The 18,718-nt window shown below is 46.1% G+C and overlaps 2 pseudogenes; one reads left to right on the forward strand and one right to left on the reverse strand.

Moving 5' to 3' along the window:
• The first annotated feature begins 1,153 nt into the window (after positions 1-1,153).
• LOC129536048 (retinol dehydrogenase 16-like) lies at positions 1,154-9,770 on the forward strand (annotated as a pseudogene).
• On the reverse strand, positions 6,128-6,517 carry LOC129536414 (small ribosomal subunit protein uS10 pseudogene; annotated as a pseudogene).
• Positions 9,771-18,718: the final 8,948 nt, after the last annotated feature.

Raw genomic sequence — 18,718 nt, forward strand, 5'->3', positions numbered from 1 at the left:
TCTTTGTGACCCCTGGACTATACACTCCATGGAATTCTCCAGGCCAAAATACTGGAGTGAGTAGCCTTTCCCTTCTCCAGAGGATCTTCCTATCCCAGGGATCGAACCCAGGTTTCCTGCATTGCAGGCAGATTCTTTCCAGCTGAACCACAAGGGAAGCCCAACCTGTCCCATGGGCCCTGTGAAACCAGGCTTTTCCATCAGTCTTTTCTCCATGTCAGAGTGGTCTGCTTTCTGGGTGTGGTGCTTGGCAGGGCAGAGTTTATGCCGAGAATGTGCAGAGGGTGATGGAGCTGGGCACCCAAGCCTGTGAGCAGGGAATCCTCATGGAGTGAAAGGGGAGCAATTGTTAGAGCAGCTTTGTGTGAGTCCTTCCAACACCCATCCCAGCTCTGGGAGAAGTCTCACCATTGCCTGTGTCCCCTCATTCCCTTTGTGTCCCCTCTCTTTGCCTCAGACACCCGCACTGCTCTTCTGAACACCTTTTGGCTCCAGAGAACCATTGTATCAGGAGAGCCTTATTCTCTTTTGCCTTCTCCTTCTAATTATAGAGAGGCTGAGGGGACTTAGTCTTTCAGGAGGGAATTCTGTGAGCTGAGCCAGAGGAGGCAACCAGGTCAGAGGCTGAGCCAGCTGCCCAAGATCACACAGCTAGTTGTCAGGAGAACTGGGCTTTGAAGCCACATGTGTCTTGATTCCAGGTGTATCCCCTTTGTAAGAAACTCCACTAGATCTGGGAGACCCAGGTCTGAGACTTAACCGGGAAAAAGGACAAAGATAATTGTGAACCATGAACCCTGGGATGCAAGGGTTCTAATGTGTGCATGTGTATGGGGGAGGGGGGAGTGAGAGGGGAGAGGTGGGCAGAGGGAAGCAGGGAGGCGTGGGAGGATCAGGAAAGTGAGTTTGGGAAAGTACTGTCATGCAATGGTATCGATGGGAAGTGGGTTAAATGTACCAAAAACAAGCAGTGGGATCAGAGTCAGTCATACTCATTGAAGAAGGTGAATAGGAAAATCTTGAGAACTCCATGCCAGAGAGTCTGGAGGTTGACTGGCCAACCATCTTGGTGCATGTTCTTAATTCCTCCTGTCTGGTCAATAGCCAGATTCTGTTTCACCCCAGCCTGTGTGTGTCTGTCCCCTGCAAAGCCATGTGGCTGTACCTGGTGGTCCTTATGGGCCTTTACTAACTCCTGCCATGGTACCAGGAGAGGCAGATGGTCAGCCACCTCCAGGAAAACTTCATCTTCAATATGGGGTATGACTCGGGCTTCAGGAACCTGCTGGCAGGGCAGCTGGATCTGTAAGGCTTGAGGGTCCTGACTGCGTGTCTGATGGAGCAGGGGGCTGAGCAGCTGAGGAACCAGACATTAGACAGGCTACAGATGGTGATCCTGGACGTCACCAAGACTGAAAGTGTCGCTGCGGCCCTCAAGTGGGTGAAGGAGTGTGTGGGGGACAGAGGTACCACCCACATTTCTTTTTTGCTTACTTCTTCTCTCTGCGCGAGAAGAGACCCGTTTTCAGCTCCCTGGGGAAGAGTCCAAGGTGTTTTCCTGAACGTGAAGTCCCATCTGCCCTCTTCATCTCACTCAGCTGACCAGATTAGCCTCTTCCGTTCCCCATCCCCACCTCCTGATCTTGAAGCTCTGCAGTTTAGGGGAGAAATTTTCCTGATAAAACTGTGTCCTTGCAGACTATCTGTCTGGTGTCCCTCTTCTCTCAACAGAAAGTCTGGATTTCTTGCTGCTGAGTGAGCAGGGTGATCAGGGTGGACTTTCTAGAGGAGGGGTAGAGGTGGGGGCTCTGGCTGAAAGTCTGCAAGCTGCAAGGTATCTGGGGGCAGCACAGGAGCTAGGCTGTGTTCTCAGCACTTGATTGGGTTCTTACTGGTTACCCATAGACATCCCTCTTGGGTATAAATGTCATTCACTTTCAGATGACGATATTGAGTTCTCAGGACTTATCTAAAGAAACTCAGTTAACTACCATGGAGTGATTTTCCTTCTCTCTTTGGTTTCTGTTTTTCTTCTATTCTCTGTGGTTAAAATATATATATATATATATAACATATATATATATATATTTTTTATTGAAGTATAGTTGACTTAAAATTTTTCAAATACACAAAATGTGATTCAGTTGTACACATACACATGTGTGATTTTTGAAATAATTTTTCATTATAGAGTATTACAAGATATTAACTATAGTTCCCTGTGCTATTCAGTAAACCTTTGGTTCTTATTGTATATCTCATTTTTAAAATTAGAAATTAGCATTCTATTCATACTAAGTCATACAAGTGGAATCAAAATGTCACAAATTTTTTAATTAGGCAAGATTCATGAGTTTTATGGCAGAAAGCAAAGAAGTAAAGAGTCTCTTGATGATAGTGAAAGAGGAGAGTGAAAAAGCTGGCTTAAAGCAAAACATTCAAAAAACGAAGGTCATGGCATCCGGTCCCATCACTTCATGGCAAATAGATGGGGAAACAATGGAAACAATGAGAGACTTTATTTTTTTGGCTCCAAAATCACTACAGATGGTGACTGCAGCCATGAAATTAAATTAAAGGAGCTTTGCTCCTTCAGAGAAAAACTATGACAAAACTAGACAGCATATTAAAAAGCAGAGACATTTCTTTACCCACAAAGGTCCATCTAGTCAAAGCTATGGTTTTTCCAGTAGTCATGTATGGACATGAGAGTTGGACTGTAAGGAAAGCTGAGCACTGAAGAATTGATGCTTTTGAACTGTGGTGTTGGAGAAGACTCTTGAGAGTCCCTTGGACTGCAAGGAGATCAAACCAGTCAATCCTAAAGGAAATCAGTCCTGAATATTCATTGGAAGGACTGAAGCTGAAGCTGAAACTCCAACACTTGAGGTGAAGAACTGACTCCTTGGAAAAGACCCTGATGCTGGAAAAGACTGAAGGCAGGAGGAGAAGGGGATGACAGAGGGTGAGATGGTTGGATGGCAACACCGACTCAATGCACTTGAGTGTGAAGAAGCTCCAGAAGCTGGTGGTGGACAGGGAAGCCTGATGTGCTGCAGTCCATGGGGTGGCAGAGTTGGGCACAACTGAGTGACTGAACTGAACCGAACTGACTGATATTTATGTACACAAAATGTTTTCTACTACTCTTGATAAAGGCTCTAGAAAGAACATCAAAAAAAGAAAGAAGAGATGGAAAAATTGAAAAACATAAACTAAATGAGATGGGAGCACTGAATATAAAATAGAAAAAATCAAACAAACTAGATAAAAGTTAAAGATCATCATCTAACCCAGTTGGTTTTAAACAGAGCTGTTGATCAGATATATATCTGGAGATTTGAAGGAAAAAAAAGCAATACCTGGGCATTTGTATTTTTCAAAAACTTCTAAAATAATTCTGATATGCATCTGGATTTTAAAGTGTTTACAGGTTTTTCTATTAAGTGGTAGTTTTGAGGATACAGAATCTATTATTTTTCTGTTGACCAATCATGATACAACCGTATTGAGTAATAGTTACATTATCAAAATAGTAAAAGATATTTATCACTTTTCACAATCAACAGCCAGATAAATAAAAGATAATTACAATTGCAAGGTATAATGGGAACATGATTAACCTAGCAATATAAAATAATTAAATACAATTTGGGGGGGGGTCAAGCAGAGTGATGTGATAAGTGAAAGTGTGTACATGCACATGTTTTCATCCACCCACCCAGTCTATGTCTTTTGGTTGGGGCATTTAACTCATTTACATTTAAGGTAATTATTGATATGCTGTGCTGTGCTTAGTCACTCAGTCATGTCTGACTCTTTGCGACAGCGTGAACTGTAGCCCACTAGGCTTCCCTGTCCATGGGTATTCCTCAGGCAAGAATACTGGAGTGGGTTGCCATGCCCTCCTCCAGGGGATCTTCCCAACCCAAGGATCGAACCCAGGTCTCCCACACTGCAGGCAGATTCTTTACTGTCTAAGCCCCCAGGGAAGCCCAATTATTGACATGTATGATCCCATTTTCTTAATTATTTGGGTTTATTTTCTGTTAGGTCTTTTCCTTCTCTTATGCTTCCTGCCTAGAGACGTTCCTTGCACTTGTCATACAGCTGGTTTGGTGGTGCAAAGTTCTGTTAACTTTTGCTTGTCTGGAAAGCTTTTGATTTCTCCATCAAATCTGAAGGAGAGTCTTTCTGGGTAGAGTATTCTTGGTTGTAGTTTCTTCCCTTTCATCATTTCAAATATATTGTGCCATTCCTTTCTGCCTTGAAGCATTTCTGTTGAGAAATTAGCTGATAACCTGATAGGAGTTCCCTTGTATGTTATTTGTCATTTTTCCCTTATTGCTTTTAATATTTCATCTTTGTCTTTAGTTCTTGTCAGTTTGATTACTATGTGTTTTGGTATGTTCCTCTTTGGATTTATCCTGATTCTCTGTGCTTCCTGGACTTGGTTGATATTTCTTTTCCCATGTGAGGGAAGCTTTCAGCTATTATCTCTTCAAATATTTTCTCAGGTCCTTTCTTTCTCTCTTCTCCTTCTGGGACCCCTGTAATGCAAATGTTAATGTGTTTAATGTTGTCCCAGAGGTCTCATAGGCTGTTTTTGTTTGTTTTTTTAATATTTTGTTCTGCAGCAATGATTTCCACCATTCGGTCCTTCAGGTCATTTATCTGTTCTTCTGCTTCAGTTATTCTGCTACGGATTCCTTCTAGAATATTATTATCTGTTTGTTTGCTTTTAGCTCTTCTAGATGCTTGGTAAACATTTCTTGCATCTTCTCCATTGTTTCCCCAAGATCCTGGATCATCTTCACTATCATTGTTCTGAATTCTTTTTCTGGAAGGTTGCCTATCTCCACTTATTTAATTGTTTTCCTGGGGTTTTATTTTGTCATCTCATCTGGAACATAACTTTCTGCTCTTTTCTTCCTGATTACTTTCTGTAATGTGGTTTTGCTCTACTTGCTGTGGGATTGTGGTTCTTCATGCTTCTTCTGTCTGCTCTCTGATGGAGGATGCTGAGAGACCTGTTGTGTAAGCTTCCTGATGGGAGAGACTGGGTCAGTTTTTCCTTTCTCAGTTCAGTTCAGTCACCCAGTCGTGTCTGATTCTTAGTGACCCCATGAATCACAGCATGCCAGGCCTCCCTGTCCATCACCAACTCCTGGAGTTCACTCAAACTCATGTCCATCGAGTCAGTGATGCCATCCAGCCATCTCATTCTCTGTCATCCCCTTCTCCTCCTGCCCCCAATCCCTCCCAGCATCAGAGTCTTTTCTCAGTAAAGCTTTAATCCAATTATCTGCTGATGGGTGATGGATGAGGTTGTGCTCCCTCCCAGTTTGTTGTTTGGCCTGAGGCCACCCAGCCCTGGGGCCTGCAGGCTCTATGGCAGGGTTAGTGGTGATCTCCAAGAGGGCTTATGCCAAGGGGGGCCTTCCAGGACTGCGGCTGCTGTGTCCCCATCCCTTTAGTGAGCCCCTGCAACCCAAGCCTCCACAGGAGACCCTCCAACATCATCAGATAGGTTTGGTTCAGTCTCCTGTGGGGTCACTTCTCCTTTCCTCTGGGTCTTGCTGCACGCAAGATTTTGTTTGTGCCCCCATGACTGGAGTCTATCTTTCCCCCAGTCCTGTGGAAGTCCTGTAATCAAATCCCGATGGTCTTCAAGGTCAGGTTCCCTGGGCATTCCCAGTCCCTTTGTCCCAGATCTCCAGGCTGGGAAGCCTGACGTGGGGCTCAGAACCTTCACAACACTGGGAGAACTTCTTTGGTATTTTTGTTCTCCTGTTTGTGGGTCATCCACCAGGTGGTTATGGGATTTGTTGTGACTGCATCCCTCCTCCGGTCTCACTGCGGCTTCTTCTTCGTCTTTGGACCTGGGGTATCTTTTTTTGGTTGGTTCCAGCATCCTCCTGTGGATGGTTGTTGTGATTTTGGTGTTCTCATTGGAGGACATGAGCACAAATCCTTGTACTCTGCCATCTTGAACTGGAAGCCTCTACTGCTTTTTATTTTTATTTATTTTTTTACTACAAATCCGCTGTTGTTTAGCAGGGAATAGAGAGAACTTTAGTTTTTTTCTTTTTCTTTTTAATAACTGATTATTGATTTATTAAAAAGGTTGATTTAGGCATCGGCAATGGTGAATTCCACCTCAACTCCTGGCTCAATACTGATGGAAGTGATCTGCTTGACAATCGCAGAAGGGCTGTGCAGGTCAATGAGTTGCTTGTGGATCCTCATTTGGAATCGATCCCAAGTCTTAGAACCTTCACCACAAGGAGTTTTCCTTGTAGTTATTCTCAGAGTCTTGGTAGGCATCCGAACTGGTCCTTTCACTTTGAGATTCTTTTCCTTCGTGCTTCTGATCAGGTCAGCACACACCTTATCCAGAGACTTCACGTTGCGGCTGGTGAGGGTGATCCTAATCCGGTGAATGGCCACCTGTGGCTCCACGGGAGTCTTACCGGTGTCTTTGAAGGCCATGGCTGCGGTGCGGCTTCCTGACCGACTTGTTCCTCGGCGAAAGCGAACAGCGGTGAGTCAGGAGCAGGAATGGGCGGCACGGAGCTCCGCAACAGCGGCGACCGCGTCTTCCTCAAAGAGCTAGTTTTTTTTCTTCCAAGTATAAATGTAAAGCATAATCATTGTGGAAACTGAGAGACATGCAGGGATTAAAACCAAACACTCTCAAAATCTCACCACCCAGATAAGTGTTGTTAATATTTTGGTGTATATGGTCTTATATTTTGCAGATATTTATCTTTTTTTCTACTATATTAAAATATATAGATTTAGAACATAATAAAAATTTCTTCAAAAGCCTCATAAATTACGATTGAGAAAATGCTACATGTTAAAATAGCATTACTTATTAAAAAGTGCTTCATGGTTTGAGACATAATACTTCCGACCTTTTAATCAACATATTGAACATAAATGATATCTAGTAAACTTCTTTCTACCCAAGTCCTTACACTATAACCATGTATGTTTGATTGTATCTTTTTGTAAAAGAAGATATGTTGTTTGTTTGTTTTTTTATTTATTTTTGGCTGTGCTGGGTCTTTCTTTACTTGTGGAGAGCAGAGGCTATTCTCTATTTGAGGTGTGCGGCCTTCTCTTGTTTCAGATCACTGGTTTTATGATGCTCGGGCTTCAGTAGCTAGAGCTTGTGGGCTCTAGAGCACAGGCTTGGTAATTGTGGCACACGGGTTTATTTGCCCAATGGCATCTGTGATCTTCCCAGAGGAGGGGTCTAACTGGTGTCCCCTGCACTGCAAGGCAGATTCTAACCACTGAAACAGCAGGGAAGCCCTTGATCGTTTCCTTATAACAAATGGTTGGACTGTATTCATCCTACAAGTCAGGCATGTTGCCAAGCAGGGGAGGGACTCAGCTCTCCCTGTGGAACTTCTGGTTCCCTTATTACAGCAACCTTGAGTGAATGCCTGCTGCCGCTGCCCTGAAGCCTAGGGTTGCTAAAGGTTTACTTTAAAACCTTGGGATTGTGTCTTGGATTCTTACAGAAGTTTTCTTTAAGCTGGGTGAATTTGCACCAAGGAGATGAAGCCAGGGTGGCCTTCAGTGTGAGTGGGAGGAGAAGGTGGAGTTTTCTGGGTTAGGGGGTGGACTATCTGCCCTGGGTGTCAAGGGTAAGGAGAGGCATCCTTGCCCATCCCCCAAAAAATACCCCTTGAAATTTTCCAGATAGCTGCAGATACATTGTTTAGTATTGAAGCACTAGGGTTTCAAGCCAAGCCCATGCCTGAACTACCAAGTCTGTCAACAAGTTCTGCCAAACCTGGGATTTCAGGTCTGTTTCACCCAACCAATCTGCATCCAGATATAGTCATCTTTATATTTTGTCTTTAATCTACTGATTCCTTTTTCCCTCTCTTCCCCTCCCTTCCTCATTGTCTTTTTATGTTTCCCATTCTTCTCCTCATGCTAGCTGTTGAGATCTAGATCCTAAAGGTATCAGAAAATCTGAAAATGTAGGGGAATGATTATCATGTCTGCAAAGACAACGTGAACTATGAAAACCCAAAACTTCACCCTTCGATGCCCAGATTATGGACCCGCTCAATTTCTTTGTCATCATTCCCCACTTCCACCCTATTTGGGGTTCTTGCTCTTTGTCACCAGGCAGTGGGCTGGGCCGTAAAGACAAGAGTCAGGAGGGAGGCACACCTCCTGTCCTCCCACTGCCCACAGGGTCCGCTCTCCCCAAATCCTCAGGAGCATGGCGGTCTCTGCTCCATCCTCTCCCCCTGCAGCCTCTCTCCTAAAGTCCTCCCCGTGTTGGAAGGTGACCTGGCACCACGGCTGAGTCCTCACTCCTGTGCCCAGCACAGTGTTGCCCTCTACCCCTGATGCTTCCCAAGACTCTGAAGTCTGCTGAATAACACTGACATCTCCATGCCCGTCTCAACAACTGAGTGGCTGATACCTCATGAAGATGCTGGACGAGACCTGTTGGGGGTGATGGAGGTGACCCTGATTCTACTGCCCCTGGTGCAGAAGGTGAGGGGCCCTGTGGTCCGTGTCTCCAGTGTCATGGGTTGGGTGTCCTTTGGAAGCTGCTGCATGTCCAAGAATGGCATGGTGACCTTCTCAGACTCTCTCAGGTTACAGCCTGAATGGTTTTCCTCTCTCTTCCTGCTTCTGTGCTTGCAGGCAGTGTTTTTCAGGGGTTTCCTCTTTCTCAAGTTTTAGAGACCGTTCCTTCCAAGTCCCTCTCTCTTGCTCTGTGTAAGTCTTTCACTGGGAAGAATCTTTTTATCTATTTGGTGTCCAGCTGGGTCTGAGGACTAAAGTGTTTGATTGAACATATTACTGCCTGCATGAGGGCTCACAGTCACCCAGTTTTGGAGGCAGAATTGGAACTGAAATGATTTGACTGTGCCGTCCTTCCATGTGCTTAACTGCTACATATATAGGTTTCAGGAGCCCTGTGGGGAGGGTACCCATGAAGTAAGTAATCAAGGGAGCTACTGCACCTCAACTGTGGGTGTGACTCCAGGGTCTGCAGGGAGAGGGCGCTTCTAAATGTGTGGGAGCTGTGTCCACAGTCAGGGACATGTTCCTAGAGGAGAGATGGCCATGGCATTACCAGGGGAGGAGAGCAGAGAAAGGATAGGGTTGAAGTGTCACTGCAACTCCAATCTGTTCTGAGTGCTTGGTGTCAGATAGGGGACTGCTGTGGAGTCAGCATGACCAGGAGGATCCTCAAGAGTCTTTGAGTCCTTCAAGGCTGTAGTATCAGGGCCTCAGGTCACTCCATGTCCCCTACTCAGAGAAGACCTAGAATTTAACGCTTGATCTGAAAACTCCAGATTTTCGTATTAGTATTTACAAACACACACACACCGAGTCAGACATACCAAACCAACTGAAATCAAATAAAGCATCATTGATTCACTTTTTTGCCTCAATGGTATGTGTTCAGGACCACCTTGGGACTCACCCTCAGGAATCTTCTTCAGATTGTAGAAAGCTTGTGATGTTAAACCCCATGACCCTCGTTGTTGATCCTACACTGAGGCTGGGGTGGGTGGTGAAAGCTGCACTGAGATGGATGTCTTGGTGGACAGTGTGGACCGTGCCACAAGGGCCCCAGTTCAGACAATGCAGAGCAACAGATGCACTAATAGAAAGTGCAGTGAACACCAGCGCACGTTCTCAGCCTGGACCCTCCACTGAGCTCCTTTCCTCTTCCTTCCAGGCCGCCTTCCTTGGGGAGGGAAGCAGGTCTGGTCTGATGGACGTGTGCAAGGGCAGGAACCCATGCTATGAAGATCCATGATAGGGCCATAAGGAAACTGTTGTACCTCTTACCCTAGGCTGTCCTCAGGTATGACCTAAATCAAATCCCTTACGATTATACAGTGGAAGAGACAAATCGATTCAAGGGATTAGATCTGATAGAGTGCCTGAAGAACTATGGATGGAGGTTTGTGATATTGTGCAAGAGGTGGTGATCAAAACCATCCCCAATATAAAGAAATTCCAAAAGGCTAAATGGTTGCCTTACAAACACCTGAGTAAAGAAGAGAAGCAAAAGGCAAAGGAGAAACGGAAAGATATACCCATCTGAATGCAGAGTTCCAGAGAAGAGCAAGGAGAGATAAGAAAGGCTTTTTAAGTGAACATTGCAAAGAAATGGACGGAAACAATAGAAAGGGAAAAACTGGAGATCTCTTCAAGGAAATCAGAGATACCAAGGGAATATTTCATCCAAAGATAGGCACACTAAAGGACAGAAAGACCTAACAGAAGCAGAAGATATTAAGAAGAGGTGGCAAGAATACAGAGAAGAACTATACAAAAAAGATCTTAATGATCTGGACAACCACGATGGTGTGATCACTCACCTAGAGCCAGACATCTTGGAGTGTGAAATCAAGTGGGTCTTAGGAAGCATCACTATGAACAAAACTAGTGGAGGTGATGGAATTCCAGTTGAGCTCTTTCAAATCTTAAAAGATGATGCTGTGAAAGTACTGCACTCAGTCTGCCAGAAAATTTGAAAATTCAGCAGTGGCCACAGGACTAGAAAAGTTTAGTTTTCATTCCATCCCCAAAAAAGGCAATGCCAAAAAATGTTCAATCTACTGCACAGTTGCACTCATTTCATATGCTAGCATAAAAATGCTCAAAATCCTTCAAGCTAGGCTTCAACAGTATACAAACTGTGAAATTCCAGATGCACAAGCTGGATTTAGAAAAGGCAAAGGAACCAGAGATCAAATTGCCAACATTGGCTGGATCATAGAAAAGGTCTGAGAATTCCAGAAAATCATCTACTTCTGCTTCATTGGCTATGCTTTAACTTTTGACTGTTTAGATCAGAACAAACTATGGAAAATTCTTAGAGAGATGGGAATACCAGACCACCTTACCTGTCTCCTGCAAAACCTGTATGCAGTTTAAGAAGCAACAGTTAGAACTGGACATGGAACAACAGACTGGTTCCAAATTGAGAAAGGAGAACATCAAGGCTGTATATTGTCACCTTGCTTATTTAACTTCTATGAAGAGTGCATCATGTGAAATGCCGGGCTGGATGAAACACAAGCTGGAATCAAGACTGCTGGAGAAATATCAGTAACTTCAGACACTCAGATGACACAGCCCTTATGGCAGAACGCAAAGAGAAATTAAAGGGCCTCCTGATGAAGGTGAAAGAGGAGAGCGAAAAAGCTGACTTAAAAGTCAACATTCAAAAATCTAAGACCATGGCATCCAGTCCCATCACTTCATGACAAATAGATGGGGAAACAATGGAAACAGTGACAGAAACTTTATTTTCTTGGGCTCCAAAATCACTGTGGATGGTGACTGCAGCCATGAAATTAAAAGATGCTTGCTCTTTGGAAGAAAAGCTATGACAAACCTAGACAGTGTATTAAAAAGCAGAAGCATTGCTTTGCCAACAAAGTCCATCTGGTCAATGCTATGGTTTTCCAGTAGCTATGTACAGATGTGAGAACTGGACAATAAAAAAGCTGAGCACCGAAGAATTGATGCCTTCAAACTATGGTGCTGGGGAAGATACTTGAGAGTCCTTTGGACAGAGAGGAGATCAAACCAGTCAATCCTAAAGGAAATCAGTCCTGAATATACACTGGAAGGACTGATGCTGAAGCTGAAGCACCAGTATTTTGGCCACCTGATGGGAAGAACTGGCTCATTAGAAAAGACCCCAGTGCTGGGAAAGATTGAAGGCAGGAGGAGAAGGGGACAGCAGAGGATGAGATGGTTGGATGTCATCAATGACTCAATGGACATGAATTTGAACAAGCTCCGGGAAATGGTGAAGGACAGGGAAGCCTGGCTTGCTGCAGTCCATGGGCTTGCAAAGAGTTGGACATGACTGAGCCACTAAATGACAACTCCTTCCCACCCAGTGCCTATTGTTTCCCTGACTTGGCAGTCAGAGCTGTGATAAACGTGGATGGTGAGGAAATTCCCAGGGCACTGACCCCAGCTCCTTCTCTCCCTGCCCCTCTTGCCAGCTCCGCACCCCTGGTGGTCCAGCCCCGTTCCTGGCTGGTATCCTCCCCCTCCTATGAACCCCCCTCTATGCACAGCTGTTCTGGAGTCCAGTCTCAGGTCCTTTCTTCAGTCTCCTGAAGGGTCAGTTCCCTCCTCCTGTCCACCATCACCCTCATACAAACTGAACTAATTCCTTTCCATCATTGTGGTTTACATCTCCCTGCTCATGGGTGGTCTGCACACCCCATTCCATGGTCCCTGTTCAAGCCAGCATTTTCCATCAGTCTCTTCTCAGTGTCTGAGCAGTCTGGATTCTGGCTGTGGTGCTGGGCAGGGCGGGGTGTGAGCACAGGAAGAGCAGAGGGCAATGGGCCCGAACACCGAGGACTGTGAGCAGGGCATCTTCATGGAATAAAAGGGGAACAGCTGTTGGAGCAGCTTTGTGTGAGTCCTCCCAACACCCGTCCCAGCATCTGGGAGAAGTCTCACCATTGCCTGTGTCCCCTCATTCCCTTCACGTCCCCTCTCTTTGCCTCAGACACTCCCCACTGCTCTTCTGAACCCCTTTTGGGTCCAGAGAACCGTTTTATCAGGAGAGAATGATAAATTATTTGCCTTCTCCTTCTGACCCTAGAGAGGCTGAGGGGACTTAGATTTTCAGGATGGAATTCTGAAGCTGAGCCAGAGAAGGGAACCAGTTCAGAGGCTAAGCCGGCTTCCCAGGGTCACACAGCTAGTTGGCAGCAGAACTGGGTTTGAAGTCACGGTGTGTGTTGATTCTAAGTGTATTCCCTTGTAAGAATCTCCAATGGGTTAAGAAGACGCAGGCCTCAAGCTTGAATTGTCAAAAGGAAAGAAGGTAGTTGTGAACCATGAAACCAGGAATGTAAGGGTTCTAATGTGTGGGGTGTGAGGGCAGGGGTTGCAAGTTGGGCAGAGGGCAACAGGGAGGAGTGGGAGGATCAGACAGGTGGTTGGGAAAACTGTTGTCATCCTTAAGAGGCTGTGTTGTAAATGCAATGACATCTGTTAGAAATGGGTTAAGTGTACCAAAGAGTATCAGGGTCAGAGTCAGTCACAGTCACTGAAGAGGGTGAACAGGAAAATCCATGGGAACTCCATCCAGAGAGCCAGAGAGCCTGGAGGCTGACCGGCCAACTATCATTGTGCATGTTCTTAATTTCTCCTGCCTGACCACTAGCCAGCCTCTGTTTCACACCAACCCGTGTGTGTCTGTCCCCTGGGAGCCATGTGGCTGGACCTGGCGGTCCTTGTGGCCCTGTACTGGTACCAGGAGAGGCAGTGGGTGAAGGAGTGTGTGGGGGACAGAGGTGCCACCCACATTTATTTTGTGTTTCTTTATTTCTTCTCTCTCTGTAAAGGTTGAGACCCCTTTTCAACTGACTGGGAATTCCCAAGGTGTTTCCCAGGACTTGAAGTTCCACCTGGCTTATTCACCTCACCCAGCTGGCAGAGGAGACTCCTTCATCCCCCACTCCACCTTGAAGCTCTGCAGTGTGGGCGAGCAAGGGGCAGTTTTTCTTGATAAAATGTTTCTTTGCAGACTCCCTGTCGGGTGGCCCCTCTTCTCTTGCAAAAATACTTGGTTTCTTGCTGCTGAGTGAGCAGGGTGATCAGGTCTCAGTTTCTGGAGATGGAGTGGAAATGGCGACTCTGCCTGGAAGTCTGCTCAGCTGCCTGGGTTGCGGGCAGCCGTGGAGCTGGGCTGTGTTGTCAGCACTTGATCACGTTCTTGCTGCTGAAACATATTAGACTGACTTGGGTTTAAACGTTACCTATTTTGGAGGATGACACTGCACTCTGAAGACTTGTCAAAGGAAGTCAGAAAACTACTATAGGGTCACTTCCTCTCTCTCTTTTTTCAGTTTTCTTCTTCTGCTTTTTTTTTTATTACTACAATTGTTCCGAGTTTTGCAAAGGAAAGCAAGAATTTTATTTCTCTTATCTTACTAGAAATCTAAAACATGGTCATTGTAGAAACTCACAAATGTGAAGGGATTAAGAACAAACATGAATATCTCACCTTCCAAGGTAATATTAACATTTTGACATACATGGTTTTCTGTTTTCACGTTAGTATCCTTTTCTTTACACTAAATGAATATCTGTAGATTCAGAACATTTCAAAAATTTCTACAAAAGCATCATAGATTATGATTGAGAAGATACTATACTTTTAAATAGCATTATTTACTAAAAAGTATTTTATGGTATGATACGTAATTATTTCCTACCTTCAATTCACCATATTCAACACAAATGATATCTCAGTAAAGTTGAGATACTTTTACCCAAGTTCCTACACTATAACTGTATGTGTTTACTGTAAATTGTTGGAGAATATTTTTGCTACAAGGCAGGCATGCTTCTGAGCAGAGGAGGAACTCAGCTCTCTGTGTGGATATTTCTGGCACTCCTGCCCCCGCAACCCTGAATGCCTGCTCCTGCTGCCCTGAGGCCTACGGTTACTAAGTGTTTCCTTTCAGACCTTAAGATTCTCTCAGTTCTTCCCACCCTCTCCTTCCCCACTGTGTCTGTTTGCTCTGTCCAGGTCTCCATTGCTGCCCTGCAAGAAGGTTTATCAGTATCAATATAAATTACCATATGTCAGATGGGTAGCCAAGGAAATTTGCTGTATGACCCAAGGAGCTCAAATCAGGTGCTTTGTGACCACCCAGAGAGGTGGTATAGAGTGAGGTTCAAGAGGGATGGGACACATGTACACCCATGGTTGATTCATGTTGATGTATGACAGAAACCAGCACAGTATAGTAAAGCAATTATCTTCCAGTTAAAACACCTCTTCTGAAAGGCTCCAGGCTTGGTAGATATGGGGACCACTATCTTCATGAACCCCTTATTATTATTGGGAGGAAACTGAAGCCAGAGAGGGAAGACTCTGTGTAATCATGGCAAGCTGGCATTGGGACAGCTGGTTTTCATGTTGTGACATTTATTGTTTGTAGACACCTGCAGTTTCTGTAGTCCAGATATTCTCAGAATGGTGTTAAACGTGCCTTTGTGTGGAACCATTGCTCCTGATGTAAGAGTTGGGGCACTCATTTGACAGTGTAGGTTGATTCAAGTTAGGTAGTCTAGGGATTCTTAAGAACATTGCTCCATAAGTTGATCCCTAAGTCAGAATGGATGGAGGTGGAAATATATCTGGATTCTTTCTCATTCTGGACAGTCATGAAATCAGTCAACTTGTTGAAGACAAGCTGCTGCCAGGATCTGTCCTTGGTGACCAGTTGACTGCATGGAGCACTCCCTGACTGCCTGCCACCCCCGCACCTGATACTCACCTGGCTGGGATGCCAAGTTCATCTACCTCCCCATGAGCTACCTGCCCAGCTTCCTGGTGGATCTCATGGTGTAGTGGCATAACACCTAGCCTGCTAAGGCCCTGTTACCCAAGTCTGGGGTGCATTATAGGGGGGAGTTGTGTACTAAGTGGGGAAAGGATGCTTTGGGGGAGGGAAATAGAGTGGAGGGTGGAGTTCTCATGTCACCAGGACACTCATCTGACCTCACTCCCACCTCCTCCCCAGTCTCCTCTTGGGACATTACTTAGCTCTCGGGGACAGTATGAAGAAACATGCTCTGTGGTGAGAAACTGAGATCAGCGGCTCTCATCCGCGTTCTGTTCCGTGATCAGCCTCTCAGGGCTCTGAGCCTCGTGGCCTCCTGCCACCCCGAGGAACCCACACTCAGGGGAGGGCTGAGCAGCTGGGAGGGTCCCGGCACCCACCCTCTGCCCCTGTCCCTCTCTCCCAGCAGTGCCTCGGCCCTGGCCAGCCTCCCCTCCCATCATAATGCACATGGGAGAGAAAAGCCCTTCTTCCCTAAAGATACTTAGTCAGGGCTGTGTGTGGAGGGTGACCACCAGCCTGACACACCAGCCCAGGTGCCAACTCAGCCAATCTTGGCTGGAAAGTGGTATCTTCAGTGGAGGTCATGACAGAGAACACAGAACCCAATTCTTGTTTTGTCTTGAAATCATGAATTTCCATTAATTATATTCCCTTAAAATAAAAACTGAGATGTTTACCCAGGCCCAGTGACTGTGACCATGGCCTTGGGAGGTGATGGATGTGTGTCTATGAGAGGAAGAGTCAGGTGACCTTGTGGAGGTGTAGGGGTGAGTGGGGTGACCTGAGGAGGATTTGAAGAAGGAAGTGAGGTCATCCCTTTGTCTGCAGAAGAGAGGGGCTAATGTGTCTTTCTGGGACTTATCGTGTGACCTGGGGTCCCAGGATTAACACAAGGATGGACAAACAAGGAGAGGTCTGTAAGGGAGAGGCAGGGCCTGAACCCTTTCCTGGGAACATGTAGCCTCTCTCACCAGAACCCTCCCTGCCGTCCTCCCTGGGTCCCCTCCTATAGAGTCACTACCCTCCCTCCTTTGCCACCTGCCAGGTCCCCCAGCCCAGATCCCCTTCCCCCACCCTCCAATGGAGGAGAGTGGGAGTCACTTTTGGAGCCCAGTCTTATGTTTTCTGCTAATGATTACTGAACACCTACTGTGATCAGGGCAGGAATTCCCCTGATGTCCTAGTGCTTGCAGAGACTCTGAATCTCTGTGTGTCCTCTGCTGTCATGAAGGTCTGTGTATGGACTCAGTGGAGAAGACATTTGTATAAAGTCATACAGATTTCTGGACTGAGGGCAAATTGGAGTGGGAGGGACTTCTCCAAGAGTCAACTAAAAAATTGAATTTTTATCTCTTTTTGTTAAAAATTGAGATGATAGCATGTTTGCTGCTAAGTCGCTTCAGTCATGTCTGACTCTGTGCGACCCCATAGATGGCAGCCCACTAGGCTCACCCGTCCATGGGATTCTCCAGGCAAGAACACTGGAGTGGGTTGCCATTTCCTTCTCCAATGTGTGAAAGTGAAAAGTGAAGTCACTCAGTCGTGCCTGACTCTTAGTGACCACATGGACTGCAGCCTACCAGGCTCCTCCATCCATGGGATTTTCTAGGCAAGAGTACTGGAGTGGCTTGCCATTGCCTTCTCCGATAGCATGTTTACGGGAACTTTATGTTATAGAACAATCTCACCATTTTCGAGTAAACAGAGAGCGAGGTCAGATGCTGCAGGACCCCTGAAACTCAAACCTGTTTTAATGGCTTGGTGTCAGAGAGGGTACTGCTGAAGAGATGATCATGACCAGAAGGATTCTCAAGGATCTCTGAATCCTTCAGGCTGTGGTGTGTCAGTCCCTCAAGGTCGATCCACATCCTCTTAAATGCAAACCTAGAGCTTCTTGCTTGATCTGAAGACCCCACATTTTCATATTTTTGTTTACACACATATACACCTAAACCAACTGAAATCAAGTAAAGCATCACTAATTCACTTTATGCCCTGAGGGTTTGTGTTCAGGAGGTCTGGACTTATCTCCAGCAATCCTCTACAGAATGTCAGAGGACTTGTGAGGTTACAAACCCTGACCCTCCTTGCTGGTCCTACAACGGGTTGGGGGATGCAGGGCTGCACTGAGATAAGTTCCATGGTCAACTCTGGGGACTGTGACTCGCGGGCCCCAACTCAGACAAGGCAGAGTAACAAACACACTGGAAAAAAGGTGCAGGACACACCAGGTCACATTCTCAGCCTGGACCCTCAGCAGAGCCCCATTTCTCCTTTTTCCAGGCCACCTTCCTTGAGGAGGGAACCAGATCTGCTCTGATGGATGTTTTCAGGGGCAGGAACCCATGCTATGAAGATCCACAGGAGTGCCAAAGGGAAGGTGTTTTCACTCTTTCCCTGTTCTGTCCTGGCCTTTGTGAGTTACCTGGGGTCGGTGACTCCCCAACCCCTCCAATCAACAACACACTGCCTGTCTGCACTTTTTAGAGTCTCCACTTCAGATTGGAATTGGAAACAAGCTTGCACAGTTTGCCTCACTCCCTAGCCCTTCCAGCTCCTCCATTTGTTACTTACACCTCCACTTGCTCAGAGGACCTGTCCTGGGTATAGAACAAGCAGTGGGTTTGGGGTGGCCTTATGCAGGACAGTGGTCCCCGCTGAGATGCTCTGGGGCTACAACAAGGGGTATGTGTGTCAGCTCTGGATCACATGTGGGTCAGAGGTTTTGCCCTGGAATGTGGCCCAGCTACCCCTCCAAGAACATAAGATGTAGAGATTTTTGTCAGTGAGTCTCCCTGACAGTAACTCCTCTGAAAGTTTTCTTGCTCTGGTTCCTGCAGATCCCAGGTGAGTGTCACCCCAGCTCCTGCCTCTTACTGCTCTCTCCCGACCTGCCTGTCATTGTTCCCACCTGGAACAGGAGTTTGAAGCTCCTGAGACCCCGCAAGTCATCATATGACTTTCAAGACTCACAGAAGGCAAGCTGATGGTGTGAGGGCTGGGATGGGGCTGCTGCATGGACCCGTGGGAATTTATGGTGAAGGAATTCATGGTCAGAGAAAAAAATCTCCTGTTTCTTCCAAGTAAAGAAACCACAACCTTCTCCCTTTACAGAGTTAGTGTTTGTATAAGACTTGCATCTTCCCCTGACTAACTGACAGTTTCCAAGGCATCATCCTCCATCCTGGCCTTCTTCCTCACCCTTTGGGAAACCCCTGTGGAAGAGTCCTGCTGGTCCCCCAGAAAGCAGGCAGAAGCTGCTTTCTGCAGGACCATCCTTTCCATTACTGCTGCTGATTGCCACCTGAGGGACAATT

This window comes from Moschus berezovskii, chromosome 6 (genome assembly GCF_049115385.1).
Source record: "Moschus berezovskii isolate FMDL1 chromosome 6, NW_MosBer_1.0, whole genome shotgun sequence".
NCBI lineage: Eukaryota > Metazoa > Chordata > Mammalia > Artiodactyla > Moschidae > Moschus > Moschus berezovskii.